General features: G+C 39.1%; 4 long non-coding RNA genes across 11 annotated transcripts in view; 1 reads left to right on the top strand and 3 right to left on the bottom strand.

Annotated features, from left to right (window-relative positions):
• Nucleotides 1-21,546, bottom strand: part of LOC126922840 (uncharacterized) — a 177,417-nt gene that overhangs the window by 99,684 nt on the left and 56,187 nt on the right. The gene's annotated exons all lie outside the window — the stretch shown is intronic.
• Nucleotides 11,559-20,270, bottom strand: LOC126922734 (uncharacterized). Of its 8 annotated transcripts, none has more exons than XR_007712913.1 (4): nt 20,229-20,270; nt 12,398-12,558; nt 11,966-12,324; nt 11,559-11,639 (listed from the first exon to the last, which is right to left on the bottom strand). It is a non-coding gene; the product is annotated as an uncharacterized LOC126922734 (long non-coding RNA). The 8 variants fall into 8 exon arrangements; XR_007712911.1 differs by lacking the exons at nt 12,398-12,558; nt 20,229-20,270 and adding exons at nt 16,146-16,541; nt 16,642-16,844; XR_007712907.1 differs by lacking the exon at nt 20,229-20,270 and adding an exon at nt 16,642-16,844 and having other exon boundaries at nt 12,398-12,819.
• On the top strand, nt 13,528-18,078 carry LOC126922802 (uncharacterized). The gene is made up of 2 exons (XR_007712941.1): nt 13,528-13,797; nt 17,637-18,078. It is a non-coding gene; the product is annotated as an uncharacterized LOC126922802 (long non-coding RNA).
• Nucleotides 18,025-19,625, bottom strand: LOC126922800 (uncharacterized). The gene is made up of 3 exons (XR_007712940.1): nt 19,149-19,625; nt 18,744-18,845; nt 18,025-18,643 (listed from the first exon to the last, which is right to left on the bottom strand). It is a non-coding gene; the product is annotated as an uncharacterized LOC126922800 (long non-coding RNA).

Genomic DNA, 21,546 nt, shown 5'->3' with positions numbered 1-21,546 from the left:
TATTCGTCACATGTTGCAGTGCCTTATCTTTTTACGTGTAATTCGCGTGAAACTCTGGCGTACAAAGAAGCAGCCCATGTAAAATTCAGTACCTAAGAGGTTAATAAACGTCACCTCCCGTCGCTTGTTCAAGATCGTGACATTTTTCGTACACCAACCTCGACAATATTACTCGAACTGTACCAGTGCGGATAGTTGCAAACGTCGTTGGAGAGAAACGATAGTCGTTGTTCGTCGATATTGTAACTTCGTTTTCCATTCGGTGGAAGGGCAGAAAAATATGGTAACGGAAATGAAGTAAAGAAAAGGTAAATTCAGCGAATAAGCAATGGCGGAAGATTGACTCGCGGTGCGGAACGCGAACGTTCTATTTCGTTGAACGAGGGTCGCGTGACTGAAATCGATGGATGAAAAGTCGCGTTTATCGTGATCCGCTCGGTAACGGAGGCTGCAACACCGCAATGCTGCATCGTGCGACTCGTTCGACAGAGGATGGAACAAAGCTCGGCAAACCAATTGCTCTTCGCGTTCGTTCGTTTGAAATCGTCGATGCGGAAACGTACGTTTCGTACGAGCTGCTTTTTCCTTCGTTTCGAATTGGAACGTAAGGGGCGATCGATCGTCGTCGTTGCTGGTGAAATCGCGATTAGAATTTTTCAGAAAATTCGCTCGTAAGACGGTTAGTCTAGGGAAATTCTTTTCTCTACGACAAAGGGCAATTTCTTTTATCGACGTTCTTCGTTCCGTTATTATTACATCGGTTGGGTTAAAATTGAAATAGTAACGCGAAACGCGTAATTGGTAAACAGGTCACGGCGGGTTCTCCCGACAAAGCACGGCACGCAAAGAGTTGGAATTTGTAACACGTGCGAGACACTCGATTAATTTTAGCGATCACGGTGCGTATAAATCAATCGGAGCTCTTTCGCAAAATGGGACCTCGTTTTTCAGTTTTCGCCAGATACACAGAGAATGCGAGACTAGCGGATCTCGGACACGCGGTGCTGCTTCTTCCTTAACGGTGAACTCAATCCCCTTAAGTAACTTCCTTTCAACTCGACTACGCTTAGTTCGCAAAAAAAAAGAAATTCTTCTTGCAGAAAGTTTCTTTGTAACTCACCGGCGTTAAGAGATACCATTACTTTTTATTCGAAACGAATCGACGATAGACGTTGCACGTTCGTCTGCCTTACGAACATCTACGATTCACCAACCTAAGGTGACGTTCGTGCTGTCGAGCAGTTGGCGGTTTCTCGTGTACGAACCAATTCCTATTCAGTGTAATCGTAACGAAGAATGTGTGGAAGAAAAGACGAAACCTGTAAAGTGATAGAAGATTAAAAAAAAAAAATAAATAAGTTGAGTCGAGGAAGGTGTGAAAGTACAGGCGATCGGCGATAAGCGAAGGGGATGCGCGACCTTGGTCGATGCTGGTCTCGAGGATTATTTTAAAAGAGGGACAAGGCCACTTATGGAACTGCATGACGAGCGGTTCCTACGGCTGAGAACGAAACGGGCAGACGGTCGATCGGGAAGCGGGGCTGAAAATAGAGAGCGCCAGGCTTCACGGAGATACGACATGACACCGGACACGGATCATCCACGCTCGTAGCTTCGGCGAGGTATTATGAAACTGGAATGGCCATTGAGTTCTCTGTTGCCCGTGGAGATTGAGGTATGGCCGCGGTAGCCGGCATCTATGGCTTCTCAGAGGACCGACACGTCAGATATTCCGAGCATCGCCAGCATCCGTGAGTTTCACGTGAAAGACGAAAGCGAATCGATAGCTCCGAACTATCTTAGACTACTTTTGCTTGAACGTTTCTCGCTTTTACGGTTACGCCACGCGATACTTTCTCGCACCATTTTGTCGTGTCTTTTGGGAAAAGGAACAAAAACCGTTCGAATGATGCCGCGTTATTGCCGTCGACATTTGCCGCGGATGAAATTTCGTGCAGATTCCTAGCGAAATTCTACGGATCGTTCTTTTTTTCCCAAAAGACCCGTAAAAAGCGAACGGAAAGAGAACTTCCTTTGGGACGTGCTGCATCGTATAGGATTTTTTCCTATTTTTTTCTCGCTTTTCTATCTTCGTACTTTTCATGGCTGTAAATCATTTGAATGCGGGTTACGTTGCATGCACTGTGTTAACGAACATCCGAACTGTCTTCCACCTGGAAAAATAGCGCTTCCGCTGACATCTACTTCAATTCAAACATTCGCCATAGAACGTTTAACCGCGGTACTTTTAACGTTCTTTATTCAAATACAATCATCGTATGGTAAACGCGAATCTTGCGAACTCAAGTCAACGATATTTCGCGCGAGTTCAGAACGAAAGCTGGACGATTGGCGTGCAGCTTATTAGCGCAAAACTTTTTAGCACAGATGAAAGGAATCTCGTTGAGACTGGTCGAAGCTACTAGAGAGCAGTTTTAATTGCGCTGCAGTTTGGTCCACGGATATTTGTTGAGGATGTTTGGTCGTGTTCAACTCACGTTGGGGTTACCAACGTAGAGGATGGTTTGTTGTTTGAATAACGAGATAACTTGCTGTTGAAACTGTCGAGTGTATTTTAAAATAATAAATAAATAAGTACAGACAACATTCGCTAAGATGCTGAGGTGAATATATCGTGTCAGGTGCGGAAGAAACACTTGAGTATATTTAACAATGTACAGGGTGGTTGGTAACTGATGGTACAAGGCGATTCTACGCGAAAAAAGAAGTCGGAAATTTACAATAAAAATTTTTCGTTTGAGGCTTTGTTTTCGAGAAAATCGACTTTGAATTTTCGCTGGAACAATAGCTCGGCCACCACGCTCTCCTGACTTAACTCCGCTTGACTTTTATTTATGGAGCCATATTAAATCAATCGTCTATTCTGAAGAAATCGCAAGTTGCGAGCAATTGAAAGAAAAGATTATTGTAGCCTTTCATACTTTAAAACAATCGAATACGTTAGAAAGTGTTTATAGAAATTTAATTAAAAGAGCAGAAGTATGTGTTCGGCAGAATGAGCAACATTTTCAGCAATTTCTGAAATAATAAACTTTATGATTACTTCATATTATTTCATTACGTATTCCTAATTTTCCGTTACGGCAAAAACAAACTTAAACTGCGATAATATCCATCGAGACAACGATCTACAGTGAGATCCGTTATAACGAGACGTGATAAAGTGCACGCGTACCGAGCGGAAATTCAAAGTCGATTTTCTCGAAAACAAAGCCTCAAACGAAAAATTTTTATTCTATATTTTCGACTTCTTTTTTCGCGTAGAATCACCCCCTTTCCGCTTGTACCACCAGTTACCAACCACTCTGTATATTTATGCAGAAACTTAAATGGGCCTAGAGGAAGGACAAGTAAAGGATGCTTTATTTGTTAACAAGGTGATATAGTTTGTGTATTTAATAACGATGAATATAATGCTAAAGAGCGACAGATTATTCAGTGATAAACAATGTCAACGTGTTCGTTTGGCTTAGCGGTTTTATATATTCGACCTCTCGACGTGTGCTCTTAGAATCTTCAACAAGGACTACTTTAACCTTAGATCATTTCGTGGTCTTCTCGGGGAGAAGACCCCCACTACGCTCGGATCATGCCACCGTTCGCGCCTATGATCACATATGCCTTTGAAACAAGCGGCCGAAATCGACGTTTCTGGAAGTCGCTGCTTTGAGGCGCTCGTCGATAAGGCGATCCGCCTGCGACGGCCAGAAACGCGGCCTATACTAAAACCTCGCAGCGTAACAAAACGTACACCTCCCTCCTTTCGATACTACATTTATTAACATATACTCTATACGTACCCTTTGCTTAGGATTCGCGATTACTATCAGCGGTTCGCGATTACAAGTTCGACTTCGAGTCGATGCGTTTCGGATGATGATTGTTTAAGATGTCGAGAAACTCGGATCAATTATTACTTCTAACTACCAACTATCGACTCGGACAGGCGTCTAACGACCGACTTTCCGTCACGATGATGCTGCAGAAGAAAACTATGATGGGGTGTGTTTAAGGATACGAGATCATCGGATTCGTTGAGGAAAGCCTTGGTTCGGAGAGTGAGGGAAATGGACGTTGCTGTTAATTGGTTAATTTCTATGTTGGTGGTTGGAGAAGGATGCTAACCGTCCTCGAGAGAAAGTTGCTAGCGGGAAGCATCGTACGTGAGAAAAGCAGATTTCCTGTATCTTCTCACAGCAGGTGATAGATTTAGGGACTGTTAAAACAGAGACTATTTGTTCCTTTGGAGAACCTTAGCTAAATAAATCCTAAGATTTATAGCGGGTCCTTAGGCTAGCTTTTTTTTTATTTGGTAAACTTTTACAGTCAATTCTCATTGAGAATTATAAGTAAATTATCTTGCCGTGATACTGTAACTTGGATTGTAAGAGTTTATAGTATGTTTGATTCTAGTTGAATCTAATGCTTCGATCTAAAGGGTATTGTCTTTTTAGTCTGCAGATCTGATCCGTCGTGTCAAGTAATTGGGTAACTAATGGGTTTTGGTGGTTGTTAATTCTTATATTATATCTGTTACTGAATTTGGATATTTCTTCTTTAACTGTAGGTATCTTAAGGTCGCGGTGTATTGTTTCGTTGGTAACATACCAAGGTGCATCTATTAAGGATCCTAGAGTTTTTGATTGGAATCATTGGAGAATTTCTATGTTGGAATTACTCGCTGTTCCCCATAGTTGGGTCCCATAGGCCCAAACAGGTTTTAATATGGCTTTACATAGCATTATTTTACTCTACACGTTTAAGTTGGACCGTCTGTCAATGAGCCAGTAGAGCCTTTTTCAGTTCTTTGGATTTATCTACGATGTGCCCTTTCCATGTCATTCTTCTGTCCAGAATCATGCCCATGACCGTATCTTTGTTTACGATTGGAATATTATTTATGGTCACCTGTGGGTAGGATTGTTTTCGCAGCGTGAAGGTTATATGACTGGATTTATTTTCATTTATTTTGAAGCGCCATTTGTAGGCCCACCTTTCCATAGAGTCGAGACCTCGCTGCAGAGTTGAGGAGGCAATTATCGGGTCTCAGTGGGATGCTAATAAAACTGTATCATCAGCAAATGTCGCTGTGGCTATCTCTGTTAAAGTTGGTAAATCGGCAGTGTAGATGGTGAACAGCAGAGGTCCAAGGACACTGCCTCGGGGTATGCCAGTTTCTATTGGAAATAGCGTCCAAGTATTTAATCATGAACAGCCTATTCCTTAGGCTAACTGAAAAATTCTGTGAGGATGTATCGACATCTGACAATCATCTTGTCCGAAGAATAGGATCTTTGTGTAGCGAGCCACGGGACAGAAACCATTGGAAAGCTTACTGTCGAGTGGCGCTACAACGAGACTAATTGATAACTGATAGATACTGATATTGACTGGCACGACTGACTGATAAACTGGAGAACATGGTCATCTATTCCTACTGGAAAATTCAAATTAGTCTTCTTATTTTCTTAGTCGAGTTTATTTATTATCACATTGTGTATGTCCTAACGATGTTGATACTCCAACAAACTGCAAAACAACAATATGATTCAAATTGTCCTCTGGCTCATGTGCCGCTACATATTTGACGATTTCATTTCGAACTGATTTCGAAGAAGGAACGAGAAGATTTTAAAGGCGATAAAAAAAAAAGTGGTAAACGAGAGAGACAAGGCATCGGTGATGGGATTAAAAAAGAGTTGGCTCGTAAAATGCGTTCGAGTCGAACGGGGAATTACAAAGGGAGAAGAGTTCTTTGGCGTCGGCGGATGCATGGTATAACTCGCATTTTCCAGCCGAGCTGCCTTCCCGTAACGCTTACTCGCAACTTGGTAATTGAATAATGCAGATGCGCAATAGGACACGTGGTTCGAGTCACTTGGTTACGCTGATCCTTTGTCAATCACTTTGCCCCTATACTTGCCGCGTTCGAAGAACGAAACACCGCTTCTTGTTATGTACACGTTCAATCGATCCTCCTACTCGGTGAAACGATATAAACGCATATTGCTGTGAACATAAACTTACCCTCACTTTTCCCCTGTATTTCTTAATCGTATCGAACCGAGCTATGTTTCCGCATAGAGCTGATTTATCTTCTTTTCTTTTCTCTTGTGACTGTTTGCAACGAAACTATTATTCCTAAGGTTTGTCATGGGCCGAGAGAGATCGCAAAGTACAAATGATAGAGTCAATTTGGCCAGGAGTTAACTTTACGAGCGATATATTTTATTGGCGTTGGAAGAAAGAAGCTGGAACAGTTTCGAGGTATAAACGAGGATGTACTTGTTCCGTTCTGCGCGCTGAATTTCTCAAAATTGGCTATGGACTAGCACCGACCCAGTTGCAAAGTTTTTACCACGATGAGTCGTAGAAATTGGTCGTTGCATTTGCATTCTCCGCGTGGCAAACTACGCAACGTCCGGCTATCTCTTCCCGTACTTTCCGAACGTTTCTCCACCGATGCTGTATCTTTCATTCTGCAAATACCGCGAGAAATGTTGCATTTATTTACAAGGACACCCGTTACGTAATATTTCGATTAGATGTATAAATACGCGAAAGTCACGGTCGATGGGAAGAGAATCGTCGATTATCATCGTGAATTGACAACTACGTTAACAAGCAGCAACACGACCCCCCACCCACCCGAAGCACCTATATTTCATCGACTTTGTCAGCAATTAAGGTCGAAGCTCTTAGCAATTAAGATCGGGCTGATTCTCTTCTACCTCTGCGATCCATGAAAATTCCAACTTGGAAGAAGCGTTTGTACACGTAAATCGGGAAATCGCGACCGGATTAATCACCGGTGTCGGTGTTTTCTTCTCCAGCGATTGCTCGCTTGTATATCGATAATCTCGGCGGTGCACACGTATGTACGGAAGGGCGGTCGCGACAGTGCAGAGGAGTAGAGTTGAGACGTGCCACGGTCGTGGGTTAATTGATTTCCAATAGCTGGCTGACCGGCCTTCGGAGTCGCGTACAAGCGCAATCCTGTGTCCTCCACACAATCAACTACCGATATGCTAACTGCGGAACAGATTGTACCGATTAAACGGCGATTGAGAATTCATAGGTCCGTATCGGTGAATGGCGCCAGTTAATTGCATTTTGCAACCAGCTTCTCTCCTCTGTTTACTTTATCGTTTCGTTTCTTCTTTTACTTACCTAGCCGCATTTCGTGTCCTGCCTGCGGTTAACGCGAGCACTTAGCCAGCTGCATTTCGTGGTCACCGATGAGATGGCCTGTTTAATTCTGCTAATCGAGCGACGCATTCAAAAGGCCGTGCGATGCAAGCTGGAAACGAAAATTCGATTTCCACTGCAATTTCGTTCAACCGCCTGCTGTCCTCTATCGATCGAAGCTACTCTCACCAGGCGTCCCAAACGTTCGTTAGTTTCTGCCATTTTTGTAAATCGTTAAATAGACGATATATTGTATATTTTTCCTTAGGTCTTCTTTAACACTGGAACTATCCATAGTTAACACGAAGCTATTTCTATCAAAACCAGTGAAAATGTCTGGTCTTTAAAAAATACGTAATAATAAAATATTTGTATATTTATTGATTTATTGCTTTCTTACAGAAGCAATTCCATGTTATTTAGTATATTTTTGGTATTATTAATCCATCTGGGACCATGATCGACCTAAACGAGGGTAGACACATTTATAAAATTGTAGAACCAATCTTTTGACTGGTGTGGCATTGCTAGCGTTAGTATCTAGCGATCTTGCGGTCGATCCGGAATTTTCCTGATATTTGATATCATCATATCGAATGAAACGCAATAAAAGTTGTAAAAACGTGTGGGAAGTTGTAGAAAACCAGGAAACTGGTTAATTGGGGTTCGATAAAATGATTGCAGAACCCTTTTATATTTTGACAAGCATCAGTCATTTTGACTGGTTTTGGTATAAATAGCCTTAATATAAAATTATTTTGAATTTGAATACATAAAAAACAAAATAAAATTCATTATATGAATTATGATCCCTAAACGAGGGTTGACAAATTTATAAAACTGTAGAACCAGTCATTTTGTCTGGTGTGGATCTCTGGACTAGATTGAGGTTAGGTTAGTTCTAGTCTGGAACTACCACACTAGTCAAATTGATAGGCTTTACAATTTTATTTGAAAATTCCTACTCCATGTTACATTTTTTTCCACAACGATGTAATGACTTTCGCAACGATAACTAAAAGAATAATATAATGAATTTTATTTTCTTTTTTACGTATTCAAACTGAAAATAATTTTGTATCAATGCTACTTATCCCAACATCAGTCAAAATGTCTGGTACTCGTCAAAGTGTAAAAGAGTCCCGCAGTCTGTTTATCGAACCCCAAATAACCAGTTTCCTCGTTTCGTACAACTTCCCACACGTTTTTACAATTTTTACTTCGTATCGTTCGATACGATGATATCAGATATCAGAAAAATTCCAGATCGATCGCTAGATCGCTAGACGCTAAACGAAGTACGATCGTTCGTTCCCAGTAGGACTGTAGATCTCCTCGTACTTGCGGGTTTCTTCAATACATTTCAATTGAACGGAATGAAACGAACACATTCGACTAGCTTCCCATTTACGCGCTGTTCCTGTCAGACGCGATGCCGACGATCGGCAAGTTTCGGGTGGAATTGGCGCGTAACAGCGACCTTCGCCAAGGTATCCGGAAAGTTGGGAGATCGGCGGTTTGCATGGGACCGATCGCGTTTCCCTTTTGTCCGCTTTCGACTGAGCGCGATGGGAAAGTGACTGAAGTCAGAATCGGATCGATTGAAAGTGTGGAAATGGCCGAGCTGCCAGTTGCACGTGCGTGTCCCGGTTGAAATTTGTCAGGCTGCGAGTGTAATGACTATGGGCAGCTTTTCTGTACGCGTATAGGTGCGCAGATGAATTTCAGTTAGGCGCGTTGTGCATGAAACGACTGGTCGTTTGTTCGCCGGTGATTTTGACGTATTAATTATCAGGTTGCCTTCGAGCCTCGTTTGTTATTGTCTTGCCAGCCGCCACCAGCCATTTGTCTAAAAAATCCGTTCGATTCGATATTAATGCGTGGCCGATCCAACGACCAAGATTGATAAACGATAACGAGGCTACAGAACGTGTAACTGCGATCGTGCACCGAATCGATAATTAATCGTAAACGGTGGTTTTAAGCGTCGTTATGACGATTTCACGCTGTTCGTTGCAATTAATTTTGACACCTAATTTCCAAATAGCAGACACAACCGATGTCAATTTTTCAACGACTCGGTGGTAGAGAACGATCGCAATCGGAAGATTTGTTGTATCGACGAATCGACTGGGTCGTGAAAAAGTTGGGCTATGGAACGCGAACGTGTTCGAGAACGATCATCGATGCAAAATGCGAGCGATGCAGAGTTGCTCTGCAAAGCTGGCAGAAACAAGGTTCTGCTATCGTTGGTTAATCCGATACGGATACAAGAATGGTTTTTCCTGTAAAATGGTAGACAATGGTACGGATAATGCGACGCCATTGTTGGAACAGCATCTCTGAATACGGTATAGCAGTGTGGCAAGTGCGACACACGCGTTTGACTTTACCGACCGTCTTTATATCCGCTTTTGATACACCGATACGCCACACGAGATGAACGCTCACGATTCAAATCTTCCTACTGATCGGACGCCTCCGACGAAACGCAATTCCGATCGTCGAACGTTGCCGTTGTCGTCAAACTCTCATGTGTATTACATGAAACTTTGAAGCTCCGCATATTTTTTAAATTGTACAAATTTACTAATATTATGTGTTTCTTCCATATATATTTTTTAAATCTTCAATATGTTTCTTCTGAAACGAACTTTCCGAAAGAAACAGGAAATTATTTTTACATGGAAGAATGCATCGAATAAAACGCGATTTTGACCGTCGAACGTTGTCGTTCCTCTTTTTAACCTTCCACGTGCATTACATGAAACTTTGAAGCTTCTCATATTTTTTAAATTGTACATATTATACTTATTAAAATTATATGTTTCTTATATATATATATGTAAGATCGTAATCTGGGGATAATTCAGGGATCGATTCTGTAGTCTGAAAATCGAGTTTTTATTATGAAGTAAATAATAAAATACAAAAATAAACAATTAATATGCGTCTATAACAATAAATAACAATAATTATATAAACGGGAAATAACAAGTCTTTAGTACAATGTTTAGTACAATGTCAACGTCCTGAGCTACCGATCTTTCTTCTTCAGTCTTTAAAATCTTAAATAACTATTCTGTAACCTTGTCTGTCTCTAATGTAACTCTCTGTCCGTCCGTTTGGGAAAAACATGGTTCTTAAAATGGTCGTACGTAAAACAAAAGAAGATCGGTCTATCCGTGAAACACAGCCTGTCGTGCTACCCCTAAAACAAACAGAATCCCTATCCTACATGATCTCTAGGGAGTTTACACCTCCCCTCCGCGTGTTGACAATTACATCGTTAATCGTCTTCTCTGTAAGGGGTCAGCTTACTCGAGTGGAAGAGATTCCCTTCGGATCTCGGATTACCGTTATCCACTTCATATATGGAGTTTGAAATCCTTCTTAGAATTTTGAATGGTCCTTTCCTAATTTCTTCCAGCTTATTTCTATTCATTTTGTTTCCGTTGTGGGTGAAGACCATATCACCATTTCTAAATTCGTGTTCTCGTCCTTTTTTATCGCATTTTTGTTTGTCGATTTCGAAATTTCTTGTCGAGTTTCTGAATGCTTCTTCTCTGTCTCTCTTTAGGTTTATCTTATATTCCATTAATTCCTTAGGGACGATTTCAATCATTTTTCCATAGAGTAAATGATTTGGGGCAAATCCCGTTACACTGTGTCTGGTGTTCTTGTATTCTTCTACGCTTTCTTCTGCGATTTTTGTCCAGTTTCTCCTATTTTTGTCTGAATTGATCTTACATCTGATCCTGTTAACTAATGTTTGATTTACCCTTTCGATCAGTCCATTGGAGGATGGGCAGTCTGTCGAGGTGAAAATTAATTTTATGTTTCTTTTTCTCGCATACTCTTGAATTTTTTTGGATGTTATTATTGGGTTTTAAAGGTTGCTTTAAAACTGCCCCTAAGCCCTCTCCACTTGCATCTGTGTAAATGAATACTTCTTTGTTATGGTCGTATATTGAAAGGATCGGGCCTGAACAGAGGTATTCTTTAATCTTTTGAAATGATTTTTCTCATTCTTCATTCCAAATAAATTCTGTGTTTCTAGTAATTTCGTAATCTGGAATTCTATCTCTTTCTGATCTGGAATGCTACATCTGTATAGTTTCTTTGATATGTATTTGTTTTCGGTTAGATTAATGGAAGCCTCTTGTGATTTCCTATTTCTCACATCGAATTTGTGTTTGGCAAATATGTCTTTATATTTCTCTATAAGCTGGCTTACCTCTTTTTCTTATAGGTTATTTAGGTGATCTAGGTTGTCCATCTTCTTGTATTCAGAAAGGTTTATCTTTCTTCTCTGATTATTTCTTTTTTTTCTTTTCTATTAAATATCATTTCTTGTTTGTCGTCTACTTTTTGACTAACTCTCAAATTCTCATCTTGTTTCAACTTGAACTCTCTTATGGCGTCCAGCCCTAAGATGGGATCATATGTGAAGTTATCATTATGCACTATATAAACATTTATTTCTTTCTCTATTCTATTAATTTTCATTCTAAGTTTCGCCCGGCTATTAGTGAAGTCCTTCCCACTGATAGTCTTAAACATACTCTTGTCTTTTATTATATCTGCCTTTATTTGGTCAATGATTTTTTGGCGCCTTCAACCTCTTTCTGGTCGTTGATTCTAACTCGGAGCTTTATCAGTGATTCCTACTTTTCCGGGCGTTTTAGTTTTTTCCATTCTCATCTGGTGTTATTGCTTCTTTACTTTCTGTCATGAATGCTTCTAATGAATTTACCTGCTTTTGGTTCCTCTGTGCATTTCTGTTTCTGTTTCTGCATACTTGTATTGGGTAAAATGTGCCTGGGAAATTCAGTGCTTCACAAAGCACACACGGTAGATTCTTGCGTGGTGGCTCTGGCTTTCTCTTCAATCTTGCATCACTCTCTTGACTTTTTCTTCCTTTCCTGTGGTCTTCCTATTGCCCCAAGAGTCCGATCAGGTCACCTGTTGATTGTACTGCTTCTTTATAGACTTTATCTTGAATGTGTATGGGTAATCGAATAACAATTACATTTATCCTTGTCTCTTCGGAGGTCTTCCTCCTTACTTCCAATATTAATCGGTCCTTTTTTATGGCATATTTGGTGAATGAACCTGAAATATATTTAAAGTTTTAGGTGTATTGCACTGCAGACCAACCTTTATTGCTAAAAGCTTTTAGAAATACCGCCTTCCAATTTTCCCAGTTGTATTCTTCATCCTTCAGCAGATTTGTCTGGTACCATTCTGATGCTGTCTTTCCCAAATATTTCTTCAAATTCTTGATCCTTTTTTCGTCGTTTTGGATTTCGTATCTTTCGCATTCCGTTTCTTACTCTAATATCCAATCTGTGGCTTTTTGCGTTCCATCAAATTGTTCTATGGCAAAGCCGTGCCTTCCCTCTCATGCATGTTTTGTTTCCGGAAGATCTCTAATAATGCTTCTATTTGAAGATTGGGCTTTTCGGTTTCCGTCTTTATTTTCCTTGTGGGGATGATCTCCGATTCTTCTAAGTAAATATCTCGAAACACGAAGTTTAAGCTTGTATCGATGTATGACGCTGCTGTCGCGTCATCTATCGTGACTACAATGTTTCTGTAATGGCCTACCTTGGTTAAACTGTTTGCGGCTTTCTTCACTATCGATAAACTGAATAACCACGTATGATGATCTCTTGCTTGATATTCTGGAGGAAAGACATAACATCCTTCATCTTCTGGTTTTCTTACGGATTCTATGCATTCTACTTTCTCCCCCCTTGCATTCTCGTTCATGACAATACGTAGCTTCACATCTAACGGCATGGCGTAGTGAAAATCGATTTGTAAGATCGTAATCTGGGGATAATTCAGGGATCGATTCTGTAGTCTGAAAATCGTGTTTTTATTATGAAGTAAATAATAAAATACAAAAATAAACAACAACTAATATGCGTCTATAACAATAAATAACAATAATTATATAAGCGGGAAATAACAAGTCTTTAGTACAATGTTTAGTACAATGTCAACGACCTGAGCTACCGATCTTTCTTCTTCAGTATTTAAAATCTTAAATAACTATTCTGTAACCTTGTCTGTCTCTAATGTAACTCTCTGTCCGTCCGTTCGGGAAAAACATGGTTCTTAAAATGGTCGCCCGTAAAAAAAAAGAAGATCGGTCTGTCCGTGAAACACAGCCTGTCGTGCTACCCCTAAAACAAACAGAATCCCTATCCTACATGATCTCTAGGGAGTTTACACCTCCCCTCCACGTGTTGACAATTACATCGTTATTGTCTTCTCTGTAAGGGGTCAACCTACTCGAGTAGAAGATTCCCTTCAGATCTCCGATTATCGTTATCCACTTTATATATGGAGTTTGAAATCCTTCTTAGAATTTTGAAAGGTCCTTTCCTAATTTCTTCTAGCTTATTTCTATTCATTTTGTTTCCGTTGTGGGTGAAGACCATATCACCATTTCTAAATTCGTGTTCTCGTCCTTTTTTATCGTATTTTTGTTTGTCGATTTCGAAATTTCTTGCTGAATTTTTGAATGCTTCTTCTCTGTCTCTTTTTAGGTTTATCTTATTCTCCGTTATTCCCTTAGTGGTGATTTCGATCATTTTTCCATACAGCAAGTGATTTGGGGCAAATCCCTTTAAACTGTGTCTGGTGTTATTGTATTCTTCTACGCTTTCTTCTGCGATTTTTGTCCAGTTTCTTTTATTTTTGTCTGAATTGATCTTACATCTGATCCTGTTTACTAATGTTTAATTTACCCTTTGGTTCAGTCCATTGGAGGATGGGCAGTCTGTCGAGGTGAAAATTAATTTAATGTTCCTTTTTCTCGCATACTCTTCAATTTCTTTGGATGTCATTACTGGGTTTTATGGAATCAGTTTCTCCTGTCGATTCTATGAGTTTTATGATATCTTCTGAGCGTTGTGTTTTCGATGTAGACACAAAAACAGCCCTTGAAAAATGATCGATGAGTATGTGCATGTATTTCTTTGGTGAGTTGTTATTGGAAAAATCTCCGACCGTATCGAATGACATTATTTCAAACGGTTCCCTAGCTGGTCCTAGTTTCGACATAAACCCGATCGGTCTTCTCGTTCTGCTTTTATTCTTGATGCGGATTTCGCAATGTTTGCAGAATTTGTCGACAATTCGGTCCATCTTTTTGAAATAATAAAAGGGTCGGATTTTCTTCAGTATATGGTTTCTTCCAATGTGACCAAAGAAATCATGAACCTTCCTTATGTTATATGTTCACCAAACTCTTGCGAGACGAATATACGTCCTCTACGTCGAATGGCGTCCATTAATATTTAAAAAAAAATCTCTTTTTTTTTTATAAGGTCTTTCGTATTTTTAATATTTTCTCTGTTTTCTTCTTGGTCTTGGATTATGTCTTGTTTTTTTATAATATTTGCTACTTTCAAAACATCTTCCTCATTCTCAAAGCTTTCTAAGACGGGGTTCATGGATAGTGCGTCTGCCTCTTTGTTGTGTTTTCCTGGAGAGTAGATCATCTTGAAGTCGTACTGCGACAAGTAGTGCATCAGGTCTCCTAAGGTTTCATCGGTTCTTGCCTTGATTCTCAATGATTCCAATGGTTTATGATCAGAAAGAACAGTGAAATATCTACCAATTAACCAATGTTGCCAGGATAGTTGGATTCAATTTTCTTGAAAAGTACGCGACCGGGTATAACATCCCGTTGCCTCGAGGTTGCTTTAAAACTGCCCCTAAGCCCTCTCCACTTGCATCTGTGTAAATGAATACTTCTTTGTTATGGTCGTATATTGAAAGGATCCGGCCTGAACAGAGGTATTCTTTAATCTTTTGAAATGATTTTTCGCATTCTTCATTGCAAATAAATTCTGTGTTTCTAGTAATTTCGTAATCTGGAATTCTATCTCTTTCTGATCTGGAATGCTAGATCTGTATGGTTTCTTTGATATGTATTTGTTTTCGGTTAGATTAATGGAAGCCTCTTGTGATTTCCTATTTCTCACATCGAATTTGTGTTTGGCAAATATGTCTTTATATTTCTCTATAAGCTGGCTTACCTCTTTTTCTTATAGGTTATTTAGGTGACCTAGGTTGTCCATCTTCTTGTATTCGGTAACGTTTATCTTTCTTCTCTGATTATTTCTTTTTTCTTCTTTTCTATTAAATATTATTTCTTCTTTTTTGTCTACTTTTTGACTAACTCTCAAATTCTCATCTTGTTTCAACTTGAACTCTCTTATGGCGTCCAGCCCTAAAATGAGATCATGTGTGAAGTTATCATTATGCACTATATAAACATTTATTTCTTTCTCTATTCTATTAATTTTCATTCTAAGTTTCGCCCGGCTATTAGTGAAGTCCTTCCCACTGATAGTCTTAAACATACTCTTGTCTTTTATTATATCTGCTTTTATTTGGTCAATGATTTTTTGGCGCCTTCAACCTCTTTCTGGTCGTTGATTCTAACTCTGAGCTTTATCAGTGATTCCTACTTTTCCGGGCGTTTTAGTTTTTTCCATTCTCATCTGGTGTTATTGCTTCTTTACTTTCTGTCATGAATGCTTCTAATGAATTTACCTGCTTTTGGTTCCTCTGTGCATTTCTGTTTCTGTTTCTGCATACTTGTATTGGGTAAAATGTGCCTGGGAAATTCAGTGCTTCACAAAGCACACACGGTAGATTCTTGCGTGGTGGCTCTGGCTTTCTCTTCAATCTTGCATCACTCTCTTGACTTTTTCTTCCTTTCCTGTGGTCTTCCTATTGCCCCAAGAGTCCGATCAGGTCACCTGTTGATTGTACTGCTTCTTTATAGACTTTATCTTGGATGTGTATGGGTAATCGAATAACAATTACATTTATCCTTGTCTCTTCGGAGGTCTTCCTCCTTACTTCCAATATTAATCGGTCCTTTTTTATGGCATATTTGGTGAATGAACCTGAAATATATTTAAAGTTATAGGTGTATTGCACTGCAGACCAACCTTTATTGCTAAAAGCTTTTAGAAATACCGCCTTCCAATTTTCCCAGTTGTATTCTTCATCCTTCAGCAGATTTGTCTGGTACCATTCTGATGCTGTCTTTCCCAAATATTTCTTCAAATTCTTGATCCTTTTTTCGTCGTTTTGGATTTCGTATTTTTCGCATTCCGTTTCTTACTCTAATATCCAATCTGTGGCTTTTTGCGTTCCATCAAATTGTTTTATGGCAAAGTCCGTGCCTTCCCTCTCATGCATGTTTTGTTTTCGGAAGATCTCTAATAATGCTTCTATTTGAAGATTGGGCTTTTCGGTTTCCGTCTTTATTTTCCTTGTGGGGATGATCTCCGATTCTTCTAAGTAAATATTTCGAAACACGAAGTTTAAGCTTGTATCGATGTATGACGCTGCTGTCGCGTCATCTATCGTGACTACAATGTTTCTGTAATGGCCTACCTTGGTTAAACTGTTTGCGGCTTTCTTCACTATCGATAAACTGAATAACCGCGGATGATGATCTCTTGCTTGATATTCTGGAGGAAAGACATAACATCCTTCATCTTCTGGTTTTCTTACGGATTCTATGCATTCTACTTTCTCCCCCCTTGCGTTCTCGTTCATGACAATACGTAGCTTCACATATCTATCGGCATGGCGTAGTGAAAATCGATTTGTAAGATCGTAATCTGGGGATAATTCAGGGATCGATTCTATAGTCTGAAAATCGTGTTTTTATTATGAAGTAAATAATAAAATACAAAAATAAACAACAATTAATATGCGTCTATAACAATAAATAACAATAATTATATAAACGGGAAATAACAAGTCTTTAGTACAATGTTTACCTGAAAATCGAGAATCGATTTTCAACGTCCTGAGCTACCGATCTTTGTTCTTCAGTATTTAAAATCTTAAATAACTATTCTGTAACATTGTCTGTCTCTAATGTAACTCTCTGTCCATCTGTTCGGGAAAAACGTGCTTCTTAAAATGGTCGTCCGTAAAACAAAAGAATATCGGTCTGTCCGTGAAACACAGCCTGTCGTGCTACCCCTAAAACAAGCAGAATCCCTATCCTACATGATCTCTAGGGAGTTTACACCTCCCCTCCTCGTGTTGACAATTACATCGTCATTGTCTTCTCTGTAAGGGGTCAGCTTACTCGAGTAGAAGATTCCCTTCAGATCTCCGATTATCGTTATCCACTTTATATATGGAGTTTGAAATCCTTCTTAGAATTTTGAAAGGTCCTTTCCTAATTTCTTCTAGCTTATTTCTATTCATTTTGTTTCCTTTGTGGGTGAAGACCATATCACCATTTCTAAATTCGTGTTCTCGTCCTTTTTTATCGTATTTTTGTTTGTCGATTTCGAAATTTCTTGCTGAATTTTTGAATGCTTCTTCTCTGTCTCTTTATAGGTTTATCTCATTCTCCGTTATTCCCTTAGGGGTGATTTCGATCATTTTTCCATACAGCAAGTGATTTGGGGCAAATCCCGTTAAACTGTATCTGGTGTTATTGTATTCTTCTACGCTTCCTTCTGCGATTTTTGTCCAGTTTCTTTTATTTTTGTCTGAATTGATCTTACATCTGATCCTGTTTACTAATGTTTAATTTACCCTTTGGTTCAGTCCATTGGAGGATGGGCAGTCTGTCGAGGTGAAAATTAATTTAATGTTCCTTTTTCTCGCATACTCTTCAATTTCTTTGGATGTCATTACTGGGTTTTATGGAATCAGTTTCTCCTGTCGAGTCTATGAGTTTTATGATATCTTCTGAGCGTTGTGTTTTCGATGTAGACACAAAAACAGCCCTTGAAAAATGATCGATGAGTATGTGCATGTATTTCTTTGGTGAGTTGTTATTGGAAAAATCTCCGACCGTATCGAATGTCATTATTTCAAACGGTTTCCTAGCTGGTCCTAGTTTCGACATAAACCCGATCGGTCTTTTCGTTCTGCTTTTATTCTTGATGCGGATTTCGCAATGTTTGCAGAATTTGTCGAGAATTCGGTCCATCTTTTTGAAATAATAAAAGGGTCGGATTTTCTTCAGTATATGGTTTCTTCCAATGTGGCCAAAGAAATCATGAACCTTCCTTATGTTATATGTTCACCAAATTCTTGTGAGACGAATATACGTTGGCGTCCTTTAATATTTAAAAAAAAATCTCTGATTTTTTTATAAGGTCTTTCGTATTTTTAATATTTTCTCTGTTTTTTTCTTGGTCTTGGATTATGTCTTGTTTTTTTATAATATTTGCTACTTTCAAAACATCTTCCTCATTCTCAAAGCTTTCTAAGACGGGGTTCATGGATAGTGCATCTGCCTCCATGTTGTGTTTTCCTGGAGCATAGATGATCTTGAAGTCGTACTGCGACAAGTAGTGCATCAGGTCTCCTAAGGTTTCATCGGTTCTTGCCTTGATTCTCATTGATTCCAATGGTTTATGATCTGAAAGGACAGTGAAATATCTATCGATTAACCAATGTTGCCAGTATTGAATCGCCTCTTTAATAGCAAGATATTCATGGTGGATTGCTTTTCTCTTTACCTCTGTTGGTTTCAATTTTCTTGAAAAGTACGCGGCCGGGTATAACATCCCGTTGCCTCGAGGTTTGATTTAAAACTGCCCCTAAGCCCTCTCCACTTGCATCTGTGTAAATGGATACCTCTTTGTTATGGTCGTATATTGAAAGGATCGGTCCTGAACAGAGGTATTCTTTAATCTTTTGAAATGATTTTTCTCATTCCTCATTCCAAATAAATTCTGTGTTTCTAGTAATTTCGTAATCTGGAATTCTATCTCTTTCTGATCTGGAATGCTAGATCTGTATGGTTTCTTTGATATGTATTTGTTTTCGGTTAGATTAATGGAAGACTCTTGTGATTTCCTAGTTCCCACATCGAATTTGTGTTTGACAAATATGTCTTTATATTTCTCTATAAGCTGGCTTACCTCTTTTTTTTATAGGTTGTTTAGGTGACCTAAGTTGTCCATCTTTTTGTATTCGGTAACGTTTATCTTTCTTCTCTGATTATTTCTTCTTTTTTGTCTACTTTTTGACTAACTCTCAAATTCTCATCTTATTTCAACTTGAACTCTCTTATGGCGTCCAGCCCTAAGATGAGATCATGTGTGAAGTTATCATTATGCACTATATAAACATTTATTTCTTTCTCTATTTTATTAATTTTCATTCTAAGTTTCGCCCGGCTATTAGTGAAGTCCTTCCCACTGATAGTCTTAAACATACTCTTGTCTTTTATTATATCTGCCTTTATTTGGTCAATGATTTTTTGGCGCCTTCAACCTCTTTCTGGTCGTTGATTCTAACTCTGAGCTTTATCAGTGATTCCTACTTTTCCGGGCGTTTTAGTTTTTTCCATTCTCATCTGGTGTTATTGCTTCTTTACTTTCTGTCATGAATGCTTCTAATGAATTTACCTGCTTTTGGTTCCTCTGTGCATTTCTGTTTCTGTTTCTACATACTTGTATTGGGTAAAATGTGCCTGGGAAATTCAGTGCTTCACAAAGCACACACGGTAGATTCTTGCGTGGTGGCTCTGGCTTTCTGTTCAAACTTGCATTACTCTCTTGACTTTTTCTTCCTTTCCTGTGGTCTTTGTATTGCAACAAGAGTCCGATTAGGTCACCTGTTGATTGTACTGCTTCTTTATAGACTTTATCTTGAATGTGTGGGTAGTCGAATAACAATTACATTTATCCTTGTCTCTTCGGAGGTCTTCCTCCTTACTTCCAATATTAATCGGTCCTTTTTTATGGCATATTTGGTGAATAAACCTGAAATATATTTAAAGTTATAGGTGTATTGCACTGCAGACCAACCTTTATTGCTAAAAGCTTTTAGAAATACCTCCTTCCAATTTTACCAGTTGTATTGTTCATCCTTCAGCAGATTTGTCTGGTACCATTCTGATGCTGTTTTTCCCAAATATTTCATCAAATTCTTGATCCTTTTTTCGTCGTTTTGGATTTCGTATTTTTCACATTCTGTTTCTTACTCTAATATCCAACCTGTGGCTTTTTGCGTTCCATCAAATTGTTTTATGGCAATGTTTTGTTTCCGGAAGATCTCTAATAATGCTTCTATTTGAAGATTGGGCTTTTCGGTTTCCGTCTTTATTTTCCTTGTGGGGATGATCTCCGATTCCTCTAAGTAAATATCTCGAAACAGGATGTTTAAACTTGTATCGATGTATGACGCTGCTGTCGCGTCATCTATCGTGACTGCAATGTTTCTGTAATGGCCTACCTTGGTTAAACTGTTTACAGCTTTCTTCACTATCGATAAACTGAATAACCGCGTATGATGATCTCTTGCTTGATATTCTGGAGGAAAGACATAACATCCTTCATCTTCTGGTTTTCTTACGGATTCTATGCACTCTACTTTCTCCCCCCTTGCGTTCTCGTTCATGACAATACGTAGCTTCACTTCTAACGTCATGGCGTAGTGAAAATCGATTTGTAAGATAGTAATCTGTGGATAATTCAGGGATCGATTCTGTAGTCTGAAAATTGAGTTTTTATTATGAAGTAAATAATAAAATACAAAAATAAAGAACAATTAATATGCGTCTATAACAATAAATAACAATAATTATATAAACGGGAAATAACAAGTCTTTAGTACAATGTTTAGTACAATGTCAATGTCCTGAGTTACCGATCTTTCTCCTTCAGTCTTTAAAATCTTAAATAACTATTCTGTAACCTTGTCTGTCTCTAATGTAATTCTGTGTCCTTCCGTTCGGGAAAAACGCGTTTCTTAAAATGGACGTCCGTAAAACAAAAGAAGATCGCTCCGTTCGTCAAGCACAGCCTGTCGTGCTACCCGTAAAACAAAAAGAATCCCTATCCTACATGAACTCTAGGGAGTTTACATATATTTTTTTAATCTCCAATATGTTTCTTGCAAAAAGAAATTTTCCGAAAGAAACTGGAAATTATTCTTACGTGGAAGAATGCATCGAACAAAACGCGATGTTTGTCACCAGTTGCTTAGCGCAGATTGATCAAGATTTGTCGAACTTGCCTTAGCAAAAGAGGAACGACCAGCCGGAGGATTGTCCAACGACAAATTGGCAATTAACATTTTCCACGCGGTTGAACGCGCCAATTAAAATACGACCTTGTTATTATCAGTTGCCAGCCCTTTCACTCTTCTCGAAGGAAAGTGGCACTTCCTCTTCTTTGGCAAGCACCTTTCACGAAACCTCTTCTCATCTGCTAAGCGTAACTGTCTACCGAAGATGCAGAGGAATCTGAAGTAGATTCGTAGTAGCGTGTTTTCATCACATTGTGTTACGCTACAAGGTGGCGAAAACGCGTG

Source organism: Bombus affinis, chromosome 1, assembly GCF_024516045.1.
Source record: "Bombus affinis isolate iyBomAffi1 chromosome 1, iyBomAffi1.2, whole genome shotgun sequence".
In the NCBI taxonomy this organism is placed as follows: domain Eukaryota; kingdom Metazoa; phylum Arthropoda; class Insecta; order Hymenoptera; family Apidae; genus Bombus; species Bombus affinis.
The sequence above is the reverse complement of the archived record's forward strand: the minus strand, read 5'-3'. Positions and strand labels throughout refer to the sequence as shown.